Below are 15281 nucleotides of genomic sequence, written 5' to 3' on the forward strand. Positions count from 1 at the left end.
AGCCTCGGAGGTCTAGGCTGCAGTGAGCTATGATTGCACCACTGTACTCCAGCATGGGTGACAGAAAGAGACCCTGTCAAAAAAATTAAAAATGAAAAAAATTCATGTAGTTCATGGCTGATTTAGAGATATTAACCCATATTAAATAGCAATAAAGTTGAGGAATAAGCAGAATTTCAATTCTCCTAATATCAGGTTGGGTAATTTTGGACAGCAAAAATATAATGGAGGTTTCAATTATACAGAACTTTCTTCTGACTTTGTGTGACAGAAAGAAGAGTTTTAAATTAATGGGAACTATGTTAGCATCAGAAGGGGACTAACTTCTGAGATAAAACTATGAGTTCTTTTGGGTAGCTCTATATATTGAGTAAAGGATGTTAAAAAACCTCTATTGACTATCACAAAAAGGTCCTATCCAAGGGAATAAAGGAGGATATATTGGTGAGCCAGGAGTGAAGTCGCTACTATAGAACTTTGTCCCTGGAAGCTTGGTGCTCAGTCCATGAGCAAATTATCCATTTTAAGCTTTCCCAATAGTCTGTGTATAAAATTTGACTTGGAATAAGTTACAGAGTTTGTGTAAAAGTCGCTAATCCATGCTGCATGGACTGGTCACTGCCATGTATTTAACTTTCACTCTTGGAAGAATGGAAGGTCCTTGCATGTCCCTCTCTTGTATTCTGCTGTTGAAAGTCTACCAGCTCTTAGATTAGGGAGTCAAATCCAGTTAACTGTACTGAAGTATTTTGTTTTCTTTAAAAGCCTGGAGACTAGTCTTATTTTTAGCATGTTATTTAGAATAAAAATACTATTCTTCTTATTTAATAAAGTGTATAATTTAAAAGGATGTTAGACTGAAAATTTAAGCTAGTCTCCTTAACCACATTTATGAAAAGCCTGGCTGTTTGGACTATGATTGTAGTTGTGTTATTCTGCCATCTAAGGGGAAATAAATAGTCCTTTGAGGTGTGGATTTACAATCATCAGCATATGGAACAATGAAAGTGATATCACAGATTATTTAAAAAATAAAATATCCAAAGCACTCATGTTATATTTCTGCAATATATACTATTCCTCATAGCTGTTATTTGTACAATGATGAATATATATTAAATATATATTACACATGTCATAGCATTGGCGACTATAACTGAACAGAAAGGGAAAAGAAAAGCATGTCATATACCAGGCCACATGATATTTGGTGTATAAGAGTTTCTCACTGTCAGCAAGACACTGTCCTGTTTCTGTTGTCTGTTCCAAGATAGCTGCCATTAAAAAAATAATTTTACTTTGCAAGCCATTGTTTTTTTTAAGTGACCACTCAGAACAAATTGCCGAAGTTTTAAATTATATTTTTTTTCTCTCACATGACACTCACTGATGACATTTCTCTCACTGATGACATTTATTGTGTATATTTATGCTTGTGTTTGAACTGGGAGGTGTGTGCTAGTAACACCTTACAAAATATATTAGTAATAAATCAAGCCCTTACTTCTTGCTAGCCCTTTCTGGGTACTTGCATACATGTATTATCCAACTAAATCATTATAAGACCCCTCTGGTAGGTGTTATTTTTTTCATTCTGCATTTGAGAAAACAACCCCAGAACCATGAACTTGGTTAAGTAGCTGATAAATGGCCAAGCTGGCACCAAAAGTCAGGTCTGTCTGCAAATTCCCTTATCTTTCCACTACATCAGAACATTTGTGGTCTTCAGAAGGAGGAAAAAAAGGTTTTAAAAGGTACCCTTGGTACAGATTAAATTTTATTAGTGCAAAAGTATGTGTGTTTATGTGTTTAAGACCTGACACAACTGGATTTTTTATAGTTGTTATTGAGACAGGGTCTCACTCTGTCTCCCGGGTTGGAATACAGTGGCGTGATCATGGCTCACTGCAGCCTTGATGTCCCGGGCTCAATTGATCCTTCTGTCTCAGCTTCCTGAGTAGCCTGACTACAGGTATACCTATCATGCCCAGCTAATTTTTGTATTTTTTGTAGAGATGGGGTTTCTACAGTTTGCCTGGGTCAGTCTTGAACTCCTAGGCTCAAGTGATCCTCCTACCTTGGCATCCCAAAGTTCTGGGATTACAGGCCTGAGCCACCATGCCCAGTGCAAATGGCATTTTTAGTAAGTTTTCCTGATGGCATATGACTAGTATGTTTAGCCAGCATCATTGTGATTGAATAACCTAATTTAAAGCAGGAACTACTACCCAAACAATGGCTGTGATTCAGCAGATAGGAAAGTAAGGAAGTACTTCATTTGTCAGTGAATTTATATTTTTATGCAGTTTGAACTATGGGTCATGCTGCAGACACTGTCCTTTAAAACTGTCGGAAATCTCTGCCTCTTCCTGAGCACTGATGGCCTCTTCCTTTGATGGAGCAGCTCATATACCAATTTTAGAAAGCAGCGGCGATGACTTCCTTCTCCTTGGCGTTGAGTGCCTCCTTCCTCTTGAACAACTGGCTCTAGATGACAGTGACCAGTGCAGACTAAAACAGGCTATTGCTTTGCCTTTTTATGTAGTCTAATTTCTAAAAAACAACAACCCTTTAAAAGAGATGGGAATTTATACTTACTAACCACCTGTGATTTTATTAAGCAACCTTGGGTCACACTCATCTGTGCATTTGAGAGGCCTGCAGCAGCACCAAGTCTCATCTTTGCTTACACACATCTAAAAAGTGCAGGCAAGACTACTTGATGTTGTGAATTCATTTTTACATGCTTCCTTTTTAAATTCCAAACTTACTGACCCCTTCTTTCCAGGATATCTTGAATGCCCATCCCTTGCTTAGCTAGTATAGGCTTAGACAATGCAAATATATTTTAGAATCAACCTTTAAAAACATAATTAGAGACATAAATCTGCTAGAAAACTCTAATATTTATTATTGATTGTTATTTATTATTGACACTGTATGTCAGACATTACACATTAGTCATCTCATTTTGTACACAGTATATTGAGATGTGGCTTACATAGTGCTGCTGTCAGCTTGGAATGGTTTATCTTCCTCTTTTTCCTCCCTAGCAAACTCCCATTCATCTTTTGCTGCTTAAGTCTTGTATCACCTTCTCTTGTTAGGAACTGCTTTGCCTCCCTCCCATGGGCTGGGTAACTGACTACTATCCTCTTTGTGTCTCTTACTGCACTTTATAGATACTTTGATGATGGATCTCTCTTCAATGCAATACTCTGGATTGTATTGCTTTATTTATATGTTGGTGTCCCATTGGACAGTGAGCAGCCTGAATTACACTCATCAATGTATCTCAGTGTGTGCCCTTATTAGCCCTTCACATAACTAGCTCAAGAGGAAGTTATTACTACCATTAGTACTTGGTTTAGTCAACAGTCTGCCAATATTATACTACCAATATGGCTTAGATGCTGTCCAATCAGAACAGAAGCTAGTCATGGAACTAAGGCTTTTTGAAGTATCATGATTCTTTAGGTCTGGAAATCGAAAAAAGGGACTGGGGCATTAGGGAAGGGCGTGTGTGTGTGTGTGTGTGTGTGTGTGTGTGTGTATGGTGGTGTTGCACAGGTAGTTTTTCACCAACTAGTATGGAAGTATTTCAGTATTTTAAGAACTGGCTCAGCATCAGCTTTGGTCCTCCCAGGTAATGAGTACCTAAAGAATAGGATTCTGCATGTATGGCTTCGTGTCCCTAATATGGATATCTCAGTGTAACTCAGGTGTCCAAATCAGGTTAAACTTCTACAGCAAATGTTAATGTTATTACATAACACTTCTTTTTAAAACTCCTCTGAATTTTTCACATCACTGTTAATGGTACTGCAGTTGATCCTGGAACAACATGGGTTTGAACTGCACAGGTTCACTTACACACATTTTTTTTTTTCAATATATCTCTCTGTCTCTTTTACCTCCTCCACTTCTGCCTCTGCCATCCCTGAAACAGTAAGACCAACTCCTTCTCTTCCTCCTCCTGTTCAGCCTTCTCAAAGTGAAGATGAGGATAAAACCTTTATGATGGTCCACTTCCACTTAATGAATAATAATTATATTTTCCTTAAGATTTTCTTAATAACATTTTTCTCTAGCTTATTTTGATAAGAGTGTGGAATATAATACATATACAAAATATGTGTTAATTGACTTTATGTTATCAGTAAGGCTTCTGGTCAAGAATATTCTCTTAAGTTTCTGTGAGTCAAAGGTTATAGGAGGATTTTTGACTGTGTGGGTTGTGGAGGATGGGTAGGTGCCCCTAATCCCCCTGTTGTTCAAGGGTCAGTTGTACTCTCCTGTTCACATGGGATAGAAAGCTTTGGAATTTTCTGGTTCTCTGACCTTCACATCCAAACCAAAATACAGTCAATTACCAAGACCTTTCCAAGATTCCTTCCTAGTTTCTGCTCCTTCTTTGCTTTCCCAGGGTTACCGGTTTGTACCATATAATTCCAGGCTAACTTATAATCATAGCCCCTTCAGTCCCTCTGTTTAAAAGAACAGAGCTTCAGTCCAGGCCAGCTGGCACCATGGTTTTTTCTCCTCTCTTTTTTTCCACTCCAGATGTTACAGGGCCTTGCTTAAACCCTACATCTTCAGAGAAACTTTCCCATGCTGAGTCAGCTCAGCAGGGGCTGTTCTTCCCCCAGGTTCCCTAGTACTTACTGTCTGTAGCATGCATTGGATGTTAACAGTGCTTTACTTTGTGAGACTGCCTGAACTGTAATTACATCTTCAAATGACACTGAACAGGTGGTTGTCCCTCAAGTAGAGAGCACACATGCCCATTAAGTGAGAATTAATGCACTCACAGGGGCATAAAGGTTCAGGCCACTCCGTTTTTTTCTTTTTTTTGAGACAGAGTCTTACTCTTGCCCAGGCTGGGGTGCAGTGGCACAATCTTGGCTCACTGCAACCTCCACCTCCTGGGTTCAAACGATTCTCCTGCCTTAGCCTCCCGAGTAGCTGGGAATACAGGCGCATGCTGCCACGCCCAGCTAATTATTTGTATTTTTAGTAGAGTCGGGATTTCACCGGGCTAGCCAGGATGGTCTTGATCTCCTGACATTGTGATCCGCCTGCCTTGGCCTCCCAAAGTGCTGGGATTACAGGTTATAGGCATGAGCCACTGCGCCCAGACTAGATTTTTAAAATTTCTTAATAGAAATAATTTCAAATTCTGTAACTTGATTGCTGAATAGCATGAAATTTTGTCAAAGAAAAATACTGACCATGATCCACTAAATGAATTCCTAACCTGCTAATGGATCACAACCTCCATTTTATAAATTGCTGATTTAGACCACAAAGGCCTTAAAAAGAAGAGTGTTTCTTTCATAATGGAAAGGTAAGACCTGGAAGCAAAAGCTTTTACTATGAGTATAAAGTATTGCAAGAGAGGTATAAAGCATGCAAGTTTAGAGGAGGGAAAATTGCACAGTGAAAACGACTTGCTATTGTAGGAAGATTTTTCTGTTTGTAGGAGAAGGTACTTGGCAGTGGCTTAGCAGTTTATAGATATTTTTCCCTTGAAAATTAAGTCATTCCTTGCAGAGCGTTTTTTTTTTTCCTCCATAAGGCCGGGTGGGAAAAACATGCATTAATTCCTGCTCTCTAGTTTTCCTTAGGCTTTTATTTATTCACCATCTTGTTTTCCTTCTCACTATTTTTGCTCTTGCATAATAGCAGGGCTTGTTGAGGTTTTCCGATTTGGACTGTGTTTCTAAACACTAACATGAGCAAAGCGGTATAACATAAAGGGGATTTATCTTTTGTTTAATACTCATCGTTTTGAGATGATCAAAAAATAACAATTTAAAAATGGGGAGTTCTACAAGGTACTAGGCCATGGGATGAAAACATCATCACTTGTAAATGGTTATAATTATCTTTTAATTGTAGGCTGCTAGCATTATGTTTTTAAAGGAAAGGAATGTCCTATAGTAAATAGTAGTGACATATTTTAATTATTACCCCTGAGTCAGTTTCTCTCCAAATGTGCTGTTTGGTTTTCTATTGATTATTTTTTCCTTAGTGAAATGAGTCTTTGTGGTAAAGCTTTTCTTGGTTATATTCTTTGTGGCAATTTTCCATTGTAGGACATCCTTTATTTAAAGGCTATTTAAAATTATTTTTATTGCCTAAATTAGGACAGAATTGTACCTGAAGAAAATGGATCATCAAACAGCTTTTTACGTTCTTCAGGGTCACATGCTGTATTAGTCTGTTTTCATACAGCTGATAAAGACATACCCGAGACTGGGAAGAAAAAGTGGTTTAATTGTTCTTGCAGTTCCACATGGCTGGGAGAGGCCACAGAATCATGGTGGGAGGCAAAAGGCACTTCTAACATGGTAGCAGCAAGAGAAAATGGGGAAGAAGCAAAAGCAGAAACCTCTGGTAAACCCATCAGATCTCGTGAGACTTATTCACTATCATGAGAATAGCATGGGAACCGACTCCCATGATTCATTTACCTCCCCCTGGGTCCCTCTCACAACACATGGGAATTCTGGGAGATACAATTCAAGTTGAGATTTGGGTGGGGACACAGCCAAACCATATCATATCCCCCCTGGCCCCTCCAAATCTCATGTCCTCACATTTCAAAACCAATCATTCCTTCCCAGCAGTCCCCCAAAGTCTTAACTCATTTCAGGACTGACCCAAAAATCCACAGTCCAAAGTCTCATCTGAGAGAAGGCAAGTCCCTTCCACCTAGGAGCCTGTAAAATCAAAAGTAAGCTAGTTACTTTCTAGATACAACGGGGGTACAGGTATTGGGTAAATACACCATTCCAAATGGGAGAAATTGGCCAAAACAAAGAGGTTATAAGCCCCATGCAAGTCCGAAATCCAGTGGGCAGTCAAATTTTAAAGCTCCAAAAGGATCCCCTTTGACTCCTAGTCTAACATCCAGGTCACACTGATGCAAGAGGTGGGTTCCCATGGTCTTGGACTGCTCTGCCCCTGTGGCTTTGCAGAGTGCAGCCTCCCTCCCAGCTGCTTTCACTGGCTAGCATTGAGTGTCTGTGGCTTTTGGCTCATGGTGCAAGCTGTCAGTGGGTCTATCATTTTGGGGTCTGGAGGACAGTGGCCCTCTTCTGACAGCTCCACTAGGCAGTGCACCAGTAGGGGGCTCTGACCCCACGTTCCCTTTCACACTGTTCTAGCAGAGGTTCTCCATGAGGGCTCCACCCCTGCAGCAAACTTTTGCCTAGGCATCCAGGCCTTCTGAAATCTAGGTGGAGGTTCTCAAACCTCAATTCTTCTGTGCACCTGCAGGCTCAAAACCACGTGGAAGCTGCTAAGGCTTGGGGCTTCCACCCTCTGAAGCCACAGCCTGAGCTCTATGTTGGCCCCTTTCAGCCATGGCTGTAGTGGCTGGGACATAGGGCACCCAGTCCCTAGGCTGCACACAGCATGGGGACCCTGGGCCCAGCTCACAAAACCACTTTTTTCTCCTGGGGCTCTGGGCCTGTGATGGGAGGGGCTGCCTTGAAGGTCTCTGACATGGCCTGGAGACATTTTCCCCATGCTCTTGGGGATTAACATTAGGCTCCTTGCTACTTACGCAGATTTCTGTAGCCAGCTCGAATTGGTCCTCAGAAAATGGGTTTCTCTTTTCTACGGCATTGTCAGGCTGCACATTTTCTGAACTTTTATGCTCTATTTCCCTTTTAAAACGGAATGCTTTTAATAGCACCTAAGTCACATTTTGAATTCTTCGCTCCTTAGAAATTTCTTCTGCCAGATACCCTAAATCATGTCTCTCAAGTTCAAAGTTTCACAAATCTCTAGGGCAGGGCAAAATGCCACCAGTCTCTGCTAAAACATAACAAGAGACACCTTTGATCCGGTTCCCAACAAGTTTCTTATATCCATCTGAGACCACCTTAGCCTGGACCTTATCGTTTGTATCACTATCAGCATTTTTGTCAAAGCCATTCAACAAGTCTCTAGGAGGTTCCAAACTTTCCCACATTTTCCTGTTTTATTCTCAGCCCTCCAAACTGTTTCAACCTCTGCTTGTTATGCATTTCCAAAGTCGCATCCACAGTTTCAGGTATCTTTTCAGCAATGCCCCACTCTATTGGTACCAATTTACTCTGTTAGTCCATTTTAACGCGGCTGATAAAGACATACCTGAGACTGGGAAGAAAAAGAGGTTTAATCAGACTTACAGTTCCACGTGGCTGGGGAGGCCTTAGAATCATAGCAGGAGGCAAAAGATGCTTCTTACCTGGGGCAGCAAGAGAAAATGAGGAGGAAGCAAAAGTAGAACCCCCTGATAAGCCTGTCAGATTTTGTGAGACTTAGTCACTATCATGAGACAAAAAAAGACTGGGCCCCATGTTTCAATAACCTCCTCCTGGGTCCCTCCCACAATACGTGGGAATTCTGGGAGATAGAATTCAAGTTGAGATTTGGGTTGGGACACAGCAAAACTGTATCATGTGCCATATGTAAAAATACACATATGGTTGTAATGTACTTTTGTGTGTGTTTTGTTTAATACCACAATATAAAGTTACTTATGGCTATCAGTCATTGGTAGTATTTGTTAAGCCTTTGCTGTGGTCAGAAACTTGTACATATGCCACCTTGAATACTTGTAACCTTGTAAGGAAGTTATTAGTTTTCTCTTTTGTAGATGAAGCAATTGAGTACTAAGATGAGAAATAGTTTTCTGAAAATCACCTAGGTGGAAAGCGGCACAATCAGCATTTCAACGTGGGACTTTTAGGCTACAGAGCTGGGCTATTTTCACTGTACTGAGCCAACCTTCAAAACAGTGACAGCACAGTATGGTGGCAACTGTGCTGGAAGCTATTACAGGATCAAAGAAGGAGTATTCTTCTTTGGGCCTGGGGTTGTCCTGGAAAACTTTGCAGAGGGGACAGCACTTGAGTGGGCATTTTGAGGATGAGGCAATGATGCAAGAGAGGAAGCCATTTCCGGCAGGAGGAAATCCATGTAGAGAAGCCTGGAAACTTGAGAAAGCATATGTCCAGAAACTTTCTGGAATATGAAGTGGGAAAGGGCCATGTGGTAGAAGATGAGGCTGGAAACGAGGCGAGCAGAGTGCCAGGACGGATGTTATCAGCTTCTCCGAGTTTGCCTTCCCTAAGGCCTTCTGTACCAGTGGTTGGTTGAACTGTGTCTCCTCCTTGCTGCCGTAACAATCACCCTATTCTCACCCACTTTATAATGCGCATTCCTTGTATAGAAATAATTTATCTGCTTGCTTGTGGACCTGTGGCCTCCTTGAGAGCGAAAAATAAGGCTTTTACCCTTGAATCCAGTGTAGCCAGGCACATAGAGAAAGCACTCAGGAAATGGTGGGACGAAGAAAGGGCCTTGTTTTTGCTGAAGAGGTTCAGTATTCATTATAATCAACTGTGTGTTTACTGCTATTCTACCTTTCAAGGTTGAGTTAGGATCTGTTCACATTTCCTGAGGCTAACACACCTCTGTTAGTAAGAAAACGGAGTCTTACTGCTGGCCTCGGGCATAGAGCAAAGTTAACTGGTGTAGTCTTAAGTTCAGGTGAGGTCACTTGGTCTTCAGGTGTCACATCATACTTCTCACTTCTCCCAGTTCAACTCAGGAGTCATTGATGTAGCAAGGCCAGTGCATATTGTGTTTTGCACTGTGTGCACTAGAAAGTGGCACAGTCAGCATTTCAACGTGGGACTTTAAGGCTACAGAGCTGGGCTCTTTTCACTGTACTGAGCCAACCTGGGTACAGAGATGAGCCAGAAAAGGAGAGGCAGTATGGCATGGTGGGGAAAACACAGCCTCTCTACTCCATAAGGTTCCTCTAAGAACAAAGGAGATTATTTACATAGAGTCCTAGTTCAGCCTTTACACTATTCACAGGGGCAGGAGGAAATAACACACATGGTATGATAAATTGATTCTAACTTTTTAAATATGGGTTTTTGACAGTTTTGCAGTTGGTAATAGTATGGCGGTTACAAGACATGTATGTATAAATAACTATAATGCAAGGCTACATTTGAAAAGAATACAATATCACTAAAATACCATAAAAACACGAAGAAGGCAGGAATGCTTCACGAAGGGAGTGGCATTGAATAGAACCCCCAGGACCTTTCACAGGATAGATGGCTAGATGGCTGTGGGGATTAAAGGTGTAACTATTGCCTGCTCGAAGACTTCTTTTCTGACCACCCTATTAAAAGTCGATCTGCCTCTGTTATTCTCTATCAGAATAAAACCTGTACCATTAGTTTCCTTTTTTTTTTTTTTGACAGGGTCTCACTCTGTTGCCCAGGCTGGAGTCCAGTGTTGCAATCACAGCTCACTGCAGCCTTGACTTCCTGGGCTCAGGTGATCCTCCCACTTCATCCTCCTGAGTGGTTGGTACCACAGGTGCATGCCATCAAGACATGCTAATTTTTGTGTTTTTTTGAAGAGAAAGGGTTTTGCCATGTTGCCCAGGCTGGTCTCGAACTCCTTGGCTCAAGTGATCTGCCCACCTTGGCCTCCCAAAGTCCTAGGATCACAGATTGAGCCACTGTAACCAGGTAAAACCTGTTCAATTAGTTTCTTAGTTCTTATTTGTGTGTTTGCTTGTTTGTTTGCTGTTTCTTGTTGTCTGTTGCCAGACTATAAGCCCTGTGAGGGCAGTGACTGTATCTAGCTTGTTCACTCTTGTAACTCTACTACTTATCCCATGGTAGGCACTCAAGAAATACACATCCTACTAGCTCTGGGAAGATGTTGATTATCTGGCGATGTGGTGACAAAAGCACCTGAAAGTAATCAAAGGAAGCCACTTAGTTACATTTGAACTTGCTGTTATTGTTCTGAGCTTTTTGGTTTCTGCTGAGGATATCCTTTTCCCTTCCTTTATCTTTTTTACAGCGCCATTATCATTTAGACCGGATGAATGTGCAAAACAATGAGTAGTCTGTAGTGTGTATCTTTAAGATAATGATAAAAAGGTCCCTGGAGGACATTTTATAGTGAAATCAGGACTGCAAATTTGATGTTGGAGTTTCCAGGGAGGAAAAAACTTAGACGTTACTTTCCTCAGCTGCTTCCTTTTGAGGATGCTATTCATGTGGGGATTTTGTAAAGTTTAATTTTCCAGAGTGTTTTTACATCATGTATTTTTCAATGTGATAAAAATAATTTATTTTAAAGCAGTCTCTGAAAAGAGGTTGTAGGTTTTCTGTTACAGTGGTTCTCACGACATGATTAACAGAAGATTCTCCATGGAGGAAGAAGAGTTGTATTTTAGCATTATGTTGTAATACTATGTTTGTATGTGCTTTTTCTTTTCTTTTTTTTTTTTTTTGGGACGGAGTTTCGCTCTTGTTACCCAGGCTGGAGTGCAATGGCGCGATCTCGGCTCACTGCAACCTCCGCCTCCTGGGTTCAGGCAATTCTCCTGCCTCAGCCTCCTGAGTAGCTGGGATTACAGGCACGCACCACCATGCCCAGCTAATGTTTTGTATTTTTAGTAGAGACGGGGTTTCACCATGTTGACCAGGATGGTCTCGATCTCTTGACCTCGTGATCCACCCACCTCGGCCTCCCAAAGTTCTGGGATTACAGGCTTGAGCCACTGCGCCCGGCCTTGCTTTTTCTTTTTAAAAAATGTAGTTTAATAGTTCATCAGAGGTAACCAGTGAAGATTGTGGCCACTGATGTCTTTTATCTCTTATCTCATTAGGGTGGAACAGGACCAAAACGTTTGAGAAAATTAGTTTATTACCTTCTATCAATTTCTTTAATAGGTTTTGGAGAAAAAGGGTAGCAATAGAATATGGTTTATTGACTTCTATTAAATGCTGGGGGGAGCCTGATGGCCTTGAAACTCTTTTGCCAATTTAGTGGGGCATTTAGTGTTTAGAATGCCTACTGTCAGGGCCAGTGCAGAATCTGTTATAAATGGGCTGTAGTGGTGACTATAACTGTTCAAAAGACTTCCTTTTGTTGATTGTTGTTAAACAAATACTGCTGGTGTCATATATTCGGTCTTTCATTGAGATCTTTCTTGGGTGTGTTATGATTTTGGAAATTAAACATTGTTATATATGTAAAATATGTAGCAATTTAAAAGAGACCAACCTTGGCTTGAAGCCTGGCTTGTTGTCATAATCATGTGCCATGTGGACCTTTCGATAGCTTTCTACTTATTCTCTTTCTTTCTTTCTTTTTTCTTTTAAAAATTTTCCTCTAGGCTATCTTCCATAGAACAGGTAAACTGATCTTTTTTTTTTCTTTTCTTTTTTTTTTTTCAGAATGAGTTTTAAAACTCTTGAAGGCTTCCTATTGCCCTTAAATTCAATTCAGACTCCCTATCATAGCCCACTTAACTCTAAGCCTCATCCAGTGCCATTCTCTCTGGTCTTACCTCTGTTTCTACATTAAGCTTTTTTTGGTCTCTGGCTCTTCGTTTTTTCTGTTTCTTTTTTCTAGAGTTTTTCCTTATCTGGCTCTTTCAGGCTTCAGTTCCAGTGCCACCTCCATAGGGAGGCCTTCTGTATTAGTTTCTTAGGGCTGCAGAGTATCACAAACTGGGAGCCTTCAAACAAAAGAAATTCATCTTCTGACTTCCAGAGGCCATAAGTCCAAACTCAGGGTGTCAGCAGGACTGGTTACTTCTTGGGGACTCTGAGGGAGAGTCTGGTCTGTGCCCCTTGCTAAGCTTCTGCTGGCTGTTGGCAGTCTTTTGGCGTTCTTTTGCTGGCAGCTGCATGACTCCAATCACTGTTTCTATTGTCACATCGCCGTCTTGCTTCTTTGCATCTGTGTCTTCACATGGCATTCTTCTCTCTGTGCCCATCTCTTGGTCTCCTCTTTTAAGAACATCAGTCATATTGGATTAAGGGCCTACCCTTCTCCAGCATGACCTCATCTGAATTAATGACATCTGCAGTAATCCTATTTTTAAATAAAGTCACATTCTGAAGTTCCAGGAAGGACATGAATTTTGGGGGGATGCTATTCAACCCAGTATACCTACCTGACTTTCAATTTAAAGTAGGCTGTGTGGCCGGGCGCGGTGGCTCAAGCCTGTAATCCCAGCACTGTGGGAGGCCGAGGTGGGTGGATCACGAGGTCAAGAGATCGAGACCATCCTGGTCAACATGGTGAAACCCTGTCTCTACTAAAAATACAAAAAATCAGCTGGGCCTGGTGGTGCATGCCTGTAATCCCAGCTACTCAGGAGGCTGAGGCAGGAGAATTGCCTGAACCCAGGAGGCGGAGGTTGCGGTGAGCCGAGATCGCGCCATTGCACTCCAGCCTGGGTTACAAGAGCAAAACTCTGTCTCAAAAAAAATAAAAAAATAAAAAAAAAATAAAGTAGGCTGTGTTATTGGAGCTATACAGTAGTCCTCCCTTCTTTATGGTGGATAAGTTCCAAGACCCCCAGTGGATGCCAGAGAGGTAGGTTAGTATCGAACCCTATATATACCATGTTTTTTCCTATACATACATTCCTGTGGTAAAGTTTTATTTATAAATTAGGCACAATAAGAGATTAACAACAATTATGACACATTATGTAAATGAAGAGGAAACAATTATGACACATTATGTGAATGCATAGTCTCTCTCTCTCAAAATATCTTGTTGTACTGTACTCACCTATTTTCTGACCATGGTTGACCATGGGTACCTGAAACTGCAGAAAGTAAAACCATGGATAAGGTCTGTAAACTTACTCACCAATTCTTTATTCCTGGCCAGTGATGAGCAAGGCACTTCATTAGGCCACATGTTACATATTGTACTCAGCTCGGGGCACACCATCTGTAAGAGAGAATGTTGATTGATCCAGAGTATGAGCAGGGTTAGGAGGACTTTAGAATATAGCGTTATATGGGAAGTAGTAAGAACTGGGGTTGCTCAGTTGGAGAACAGAAGATTTGTGAAGTCATCACAGCTCTCTGCAGGAGGAGGGGTAGTATGCAGGATTGGATTGTAAGTTACATAGATCACAGGTCTGAACTCCTGTACGTGAGAAACATGGTTTTGCCTTTTTTGGGGTTTGAGGAGTCTTTGTCCTTTTATATTATACCACCAGATACCAGCTTCAGTCTCTCAGAAGATGTGATGTAGTTATAACAGTGGTATCTTGAGAACATTTTGCATGTATAGAAACATTCAAAATAGTCCAGGTGCGGTGACTCTTGTCTATAATCCTAGCACTTTGGGAGGCTGAGGCAGGTGGATTACTTGAGGTCAGGAGTTTGTGAGCAGTCTGGGAAACATGGCAAAACCCCGTCTCTATTAATACTATAAAAATTAGCTGGGCATGGTGGGGTGTGCCCATAGTCCCACTACTTGGGAGGCTGAGGCATCAGTTGAACCCGAGAGGCGAAGGTTGCATGAGCCAAGGGGGCCACTGCACTCCACCTGGGTGACAGAGCAAGAGTCTGTCTCAAAAAAACAAACAAACAAACAAAAAAAAAACATTCAGAACAATAGATTATAAAGGAAGGAAAACAATAGTAATACATCATCTTATGTTTCACAAAACAGAAGAATATAAATTTGTAAGGCTTTGATGATATGTAACCTTATTTTTATAAGATTATCATTGAAATGTTTATATATCATATATATGAGTTCTGGCAAGATTATTTACTCCTTAAAATAGAATAAATACAACATGATTGAGATTGCCTTGCAAATCAGCAAACAGATTATGGCAGCATTTGTCTGTGGTGGACAGGACCTCATAGCTCTGGATATATTCAGGGCTGCATGGAGATAGGAATGACCTTACTTCTCTTGCCCCCTGTCCTCTGTCACAACCCCGTTATGGAATTCTTATCTTAGAAACTTCTCTGCTCCTGATCCTGGGTTGTGAATCCCTGCTAAGCAAGCTCATATGTAGGCAGGTGGTTGTGCCTACAAATTCAGTCTCCAGCCTCAGGAACTTTATGGAGGCCTAGGCATCAGGTTTTCCTTCCATGCTACACTTTTACCTTTGTCTTTAAATCATTGCCATCCTGGACTCTCTTTTACTATCCCTTTTAATAGATCACCTTGTCCCTCTACTTCATTGACTAGAAGCTAAGGTGTTTTATGAGAGACATTTTGACTAGAACCCTTTCTAATTAGTTTTCCTCCCTGGCTAGTTAGACATAACTCCTGCAGCCATCTGTTTCCCAGTGGAGAAGGGGTTCCTTGTCCTCCTCAAGTCAGATCCTTCTGTTGGTGCTATTGACCCCATTTCCTCCCTCCCTCCCCAGGATCTTGCTGCATCACATATCCCTCACTTACCTATTGTC

At 41.2% G+C, this 15281-nt stretch overlaps 1 protein-coding gene across 4 annotated transcripts in view; it reads left to right on the forward strand.

Moving 5' to 3' along the window:
• LOC108315567 (prolylcarboxypeptidase) overlaps positions 1-15281 on the forward strand; it is a 77726-nt gene that overhangs the window by 16152 nt on the left and 46293 nt on the right. The gene's annotated exons all lie outside the window — the stretch shown is intronic.

This window comes from Cebus imitator, unplaced genomic scaffold, assembly GCF_001604975.1.
Source record: "Cebus imitator isolate Cc_AM_T3 unplaced genomic scaffold, Cebus_imitator-1.0 Scaffold174, whole genome shotgun sequence".
In the NCBI taxonomy this organism is placed as follows: domain Eukaryota; kingdom Metazoa; phylum Chordata; class Mammalia; order Primates; family Cebidae; genus Cebus; species Cebus imitator.